The 6,784-nt window shown below is 33.2% G+C and overlaps 1 long non-coding RNA gene across 1 annotated transcript in view; it reads right to left on the reverse strand.

The window, feature by feature from the left end:
* The window catches only part of LOC309633192, a 408,869-nt gene that overhangs the window by 376,686 nt on the left and 25,399 nt on the right, over nucleotides 1-6,784 (reverse strand). The window lies entirely within an intron of this gene.

Genomic DNA, 6,784 nt, shown 5'->3' on the forward strand with positions numbered 1-6,784 from the left:
CTCTAACATGTTCTTTACTACTGTTGCAATTTGGAGAAAAACTAGTCTATTAATCCATTATTAAGTATTTAATAAAGTTAGTATTTTTGACCTTTAATATTTTTTCTGTTCTTTAAAATTATCTTTGTTCTGTTTTCCCAGTTGGTAATTTCATTTTTCATTTATAGAAAATATGGCTTGAAATTTGTTCAGACAATTGCAAAATCTTTTGAAAAGCTCAGCATCTGTCCTCTGTCAAATTTAGGATTATCCCTCTGACCCACCTGTCACTACTAGATCATGCTACTTTGTCTTTGATAGTCAATTTCTAATGTTAAGTCACTTCTTCATTTTTGGATACCACAGCATCAGGCTATATTTTATGCATTCTCTCTACAAGTTTCTAATTCCTAAAAGAAGTTATAAAGAACTTTAAGAATGAAGAAATAGCAGTATTAGTTGCAATTAACAAATAATAATATTTTAGCAACTAATTTATAATCAATTAAAATGTAGGAAACATTTAAGCAGACCACATTTTTTCCAGAATGTTAGCTATTATAGAATCTTTTAGTTTTCAGATGAATTCTGTGAAAATGTGTTTATTTCCAGGCAAATCTTATTGTTACAAGAACAATATTATGGCCTGTTTCTTTATATTGTATTCATCCTCCTTACTGAACTCTATGGTTAAGTCCTGAGTTTTCAGTGTATTCACTGGAACTTTCTAGAGAAAAAACTTTGTTAGAAATCAATGTCTAAAATTACCAGTGATTAGAGGTTTCCATGACTACTCTCAAGTCCAATGATTCACCAGTGGGCCCACAGGACTCAATAGCAGGTAAAACTCATGGCTAAATTTCATTATAGCAAAGGTTATTGAATAAAAGCAAAAGAAAAATACATGTATTAAACAAAGTCCAGAGAGGTTAAGTGCAGACTACTGAGTTTTTCCTATCCAGCACTACAGAGAATCCTACTGGCAAATTTCTAATTTTAGTGCACAAGTCTTGTACTTCTTTTGATAAATTTATTCCTAAGTATTTTATTCATTTCAATGCTACTGTAAATGAATTTTTTCTTGATTTCACTTTTAGACTCTTCATTAATGTATAAGAATGAAACTGATATATTCATCTTGCATTCTATAACCTTGCTGAAATGATTTATTACTAAGACTGTTTTAAAACTTACTACAATGGCACAGTAGTTGAGTGTTTTTGTGGATCACTCAGGACTTTTTTTCATACAATACCAAAACATCTGTGAATACAGAAAATTTTACTTCTTCTTTTACAATCTGGGGCCCTTTAATTTGTTCCTTGACTTACTGTACTGGCAAGAGTATCTTGTACAATGTTAAATGGAAGTTGTGAGACTAGGCATCCTTGTCTTGTTCCTGATATTAGGGGAAAAGCATTCAGTTTTTTGCCGTGGTGTATGATGGTGGCTATGGGCTTTACACAGATGTCCTTCATTAAGCTGAGGAACTTCTATGCCAGTCTTAATTGTTGAGATGTTTTTATCATGAAAAATGTTAGATTTCATCAAGTGCCTTTTATTTATCCATTGACATTATCACATTTTTTGTCTTTATTCTATTAATATGATGCACTTCAGGGATTTATTTTCATAAATTAAATCAATCTTGCCTTCCTTAGATAAATACCACTAGATCATGGTATATATTTTATATATATGTTGGTAGATTCAGTTTCGGTTTCTATAATTTTAATGGAATTACATGTGTGCCAAAAATATTCAATGTTCAAGCAAATTTTTTTAACATCTTTATTGGAGTATAATAGCTTTACAATGTTGTGTTAGTTTCTGCTGCATAACAAAGTGAATCAGCTATATGTATACATATATCCCCACATCCCCTCCCTCCTGCGCCTCCCTCCCACCCTTCTAGGTGGTCACAAAGCACTGAGCTGATCTCCCTATGCTGTGCAGCTGCTTCCCACTAGCTAGCTATTTTACATTTGGTAGTATATATAAGTCCATGACACTCTCTCACTTAGTTCCAGTTTACCCTTCCCCCTCCCCGTGTCCTCAAGTCCATTCTCTACATCTGCATCTTTATTCCTGTCCTGCCCCTAGGTTCAACAGAAACTTTTTTTTTAGATTCCATATATATGTGTTAGCATATGGTATTCGTTTTTCTCTGTCTGTCATACACAGTGAAGCAAATTTTTTTGTAATCTCTTTCCTGCATTTGATGATCCCAACCAGTAAGAATTCTCCAAAGAGACCTACAGGTTCTCTCAGCCTGAAATCTATCATTGTCCTGCCTGGCTTTCCATTAATTATCTCATGATTCTTCTGCTTTCCTTTGGAGTCCACATTCCATAAATTTTCAAGCATAATCCATAGGTCACAGGTAATTCTTCTTTTATCTTGGCATATATAATATTTAAATATATTTACATAGTTAATATTAATTTAATATATGTATATTAAATTTTAGATTTATCACCTTGTCTTGCATTTTGCAAGGCTGTACAGATTTTCAATAATAGGTTGGTAGAAGTTCTAAACCTACAAGGGCTATTTTTCTACCTGCTCTTTTAATGGACTCTATTTGAAGCTTTGTAAGAGACATTGTAGCATTTTCCTTCGTTCTGGTTCCTTATGCAGAAGTTATTCCAGTGTGCATTCTTATACTTTACCTTTTTTCCTTCCTTGTTACATTGTTATGGATTACACACACCCTTGCTCATATTCTAACAATAAAAATACTGCTTCCCTTTTCTAGTACCTCTTTAAGAGCAGTCAGATCTGGGAGACAATCCTTGTATTTTTATATATGTCTTCCTGAGATTTAAAATATAAAGTGATCCTTTCATATCTTTCCAGTAAATTCTGGTGATAGCCATAATTCTCTTAAAATAATCACTCTATTCCTTCAGTTTAAGCAATCAGCTTTTATAAGTTTTGTTATTATTCTCCCAATCCTCTCATTTTGACAATAATATTGAATCATATATTCCAACCATTCCAGTTTATCCTTGAAATTCTGAGGAAACCATTACTAGAGACAGAGTGTTCCAAGCATAGATTGTCGAAATTGTCTTCTTAGAATATTCACTGTTCATCTAAATATCTGTTTATACGGGCATTGATTTTTTTAATTTGTTTATTTACATAATCAAGTGTTAATGCCTGGAGTTATGAAACCTCTGAAATATAGTTATTTCCATGACTTATGTAATTTAGGGGGAAGAGTAAGCTGGGACGAAGTGAGAGAGTGATATGGACATATATACACTACCAAAATGGATAGCTAGTGGGAAGCAGCCACATAGCCCAGGAATCCATTTTCTTTTATAATAAGTTTCATAAGTTCAAGAAGTTAGCTACTCTGTAGTTACTTCCTTTTGCCCTGAATACAGTTCAAAACATCATCAAGGAGAATGAAATATTGGCAGCCAGTTTAGTATGGACTCCCTAGGTCTGAACATAATTTAAAGCTACAACTTCACTAGCATTTGTAGAACAGATAAAACCAAGGCTCAACGCTATTGACTGCAAGTCTGGCTTAAAAACACAGCAAAACACACAAAAAAATTTTCTTTCCCCTAAAACAATAGGATGTTTGCTTCAGCCTCCCATGCAATACTTGGCCAAGCTATAGCATTTAAGGTTCAAATGACTGCATTTGCTAAAGTGATCTAAAATGACACCCACACGTAGATAAAGCCACCATATGGTGCAATGACCAAGATCAAAACTCAAATTACCTTCAGATCAACACCAAAAGCTTTACTTTTCACTTACCAATTCTTATTTGTCTTTCAAGACTCTCCAGTAATTTACCATATACTGAAATATTTGAATATCATTTAATTAATCCTCGCTCTTCTCAATCCTTTGACAGTTGGTTAGACAAAGTAATCAGGCAAATAGAGATCAAAACAGCCCATATCTTACTGATAAAGCTGTTTCGAGGATGTGGTTTCCAGCCAAGTACAATCTCTAAGACTTCAGCCTTGAAATAAACATTCTTAGCCACCTAGTTACTGGTATATTTGGACAAACCATTGAGCTCTTCCTTGGGGACAGACTGCTTAACATATATATGCAAAGTCAAAGAAAGAGACAAAGCTGAAACAGAGAAATGGAGGGAGAGTAGGAGGGGAAGGGAGAGTGCTCTGGGAAACATGATGAAAAATTCTCCTAGTTACATATGCTAATGGTCCACCAGTGTCTCTTCCCTTTATTTCTCTTCTACCATCTAGTGTTACTAATGAAAAGTTCAATGACAATATAATTTTTAACTTTGGAGGTGATTCTTTAAATTTTCTTTCTGAAAGTTTAAATGAATTCTTCATCCATGATGTTCAGAAATTTTTATTATAAAACTTTTAGAACTGGATTTCTTATTATTCATTTAGCTTATAGCTCTGAAAGTCTTTTCAAGGTGAAAAGTTTTTTTCATCTCTATACATTTTGCTTCTACACAATGTACTTGCCTTCTTTACTATGTCTGCTGTTCATTCTAGAATTCATGTTCTATAATGTTGAATCTTCCTGATGTATTTTTCATGTGTCTTCCCTTTTTACTCATACCTTATATATGTATTAATTATAATTATCCTAAATATTGTATTACTTACTTCGTGGATAATTTTACATGTATTTTTAACTTTAGAACATATTTCTCACTGTGGGATTTTTCCTCACAAATTTGGTGATTTTTAGATGGGAGCTTCATATGTAAGAAAGCTCATTCACCAGGATCTTTGTTGCCTGGCTCCCATGATCCCCAACAAGATAGAGATATGCCATCCCGCAGGGTGCCTACTAGGTGTGGGGATATCTGCTCTACCTAGGAGTCAGTAACCTGAGGTCTGGTAATACCCTGACCTCTGCTTCAGACATTAACATTTTCTGATTTAGCCCCTAGCAAAAGCCACTGGTGCCTATAGAAAACCACTGCCTGCTCCTCTATTACAACCTTGGTACATGACTCTGGGTCCTAAGGCATCCAGACTGTTTCCATCTTCTTAGTAGTCTTCTTTTGAATGTGTTTTTGGTTATGTTTTTCTCAGGTTGTGTTTTATAAGCCATCTAGTTTGCCTACTTTTCTATCTGTGGTAGTTAATTTTACATATCAACTTGACTATAGGGTTCCCAGAAATTTGGTCAAACATTACTCTGGGTATTTCTGTGAGGGTGCTTTTGGATGAGTTTAACACTAAAATCAATAGACTGAGTAAGCAGATTTCCCTCCCAAATGTGGGTGGGCTCCATCTAATCAGTTGAAGGCCTGAATAGAACAAAAGGCTGATCGTCCCCCAAGTAAGAAGAAACTTTTCCTGCCTGACTGCCTTCCAGCTGGGACATCAGTTTTTTTTCTCCCTTCAGAATGAATTGAAGAATCAGCTCTTAATGGGTCTCAAATCTTCAGGCCTTCAGACTGAAACCACACTGCTAGCTCTCCTGGATTTCCAGTTAGCCAACTGCAGATCTTAGGACTTGTCAGCCCCCCATAATCTCATGAGCCAATTCTCATTCATATATTTTTTTTTTTCATCCTGTCAGTTCTGTTTCTTTGGACAACCCTGACTAAATGCACTATCTAATAAGAACTCCTTAAAATGTCTTTTTTAGTGAAAGTACAAATCCTTTTGTCTAACATGATTACAAATTATCTCCTTATTCACTTTCCTCTTACATGTCTGATTCTCTTTCTCTTTTCCTTTCCTTTAAAAACATGTATTTATTTATTTATTTTTAATATCATGGATTTGGAGCAGGGGAGAAGGTAAAATAGTCTTTTATACTATCTTCTTTATCTAACGTCTTTATTTCTTTAATCGAAATTCATGCTTTCTTTTTCCAAACATTCTATTTAAAAAGAGCCTTCTGAAATTTTATGCATTTTGACATTTTTTTCTACATCAATATATGCTTTTCCTACATCTATGCAACTTTATATATTTATTTGAGACTTCCTTTTTGCTTCTTCATTTCCTTGCCCTTTGACTTCTTTTTCTTGCCTTTTTTATATTTAGGGCTCCTTCTCATTCTTTCTTTACTAAAATTTTTCTACTTCAGGATCTTAGTTTACATGTACCATGTGTATATTCTTTCCATGTTTTATAGTATTCTTCTAAAGTTGAACCTTCTTGCTATCATTCATTTAGCATCTAACTGTTTCTCTATTCCTCACAATAACCATCTTCACATATTCAGCATTTACTGACAAGCCACCTTACATCAGGTACATATACTTTATAGTTTGTTTTTCACAATTCTTTACCTTTTATCTATCCATCATTATTGCTTTCTTTATCTTGTTAACAGAAACAGTGGTAGAAGTTAGCAGAAAGCTTTGAAAAAAAATAAGGGAAGAGAAATATGCTAAATTTTTTGTGGCAAATTTTGCCACCAAAATTTAAAATGTCTACTAATTTATGTTGCTAACAACTTATTAATAAACCCATTGATTTCTAATTTACTATCTTTCTTGATTAATAGTGTTATGAAAGTAAAAAGGAAATGTTTATTTCCATCATAATTTATATATTTATTATTTTCCAAGAATGTTATTTTTTATTTGTGTTTTCTTCTGTCAATCTTGTTCTTGAATCAATTATATAATATATATTTTAATTAAAATATTTTATTATATATTATAGCTGTTTATTGCTGGCACAAGTAATTTAACTGGTATAGAATTAGAGAGTCATCAGGCATTATGCTAGTTGTTGAAAATACAGAGACAATAAAGAAAAAAATCTCTGGCATCCTATTATTCACTGAATGTCAGTGACTGGCTTAAAATTTAGATTTATCT

This window comes from Balaenoptera borealis (genome assembly GCF_965194805.1).
Source record: "Balaenoptera borealis genome assembly, chromosome: 8".
Lineage (NCBI taxonomy): Eukaryota > Metazoa > Chordata > Mammalia > Artiodactyla > Balaenopteridae > Balaenoptera > Balaenoptera borealis.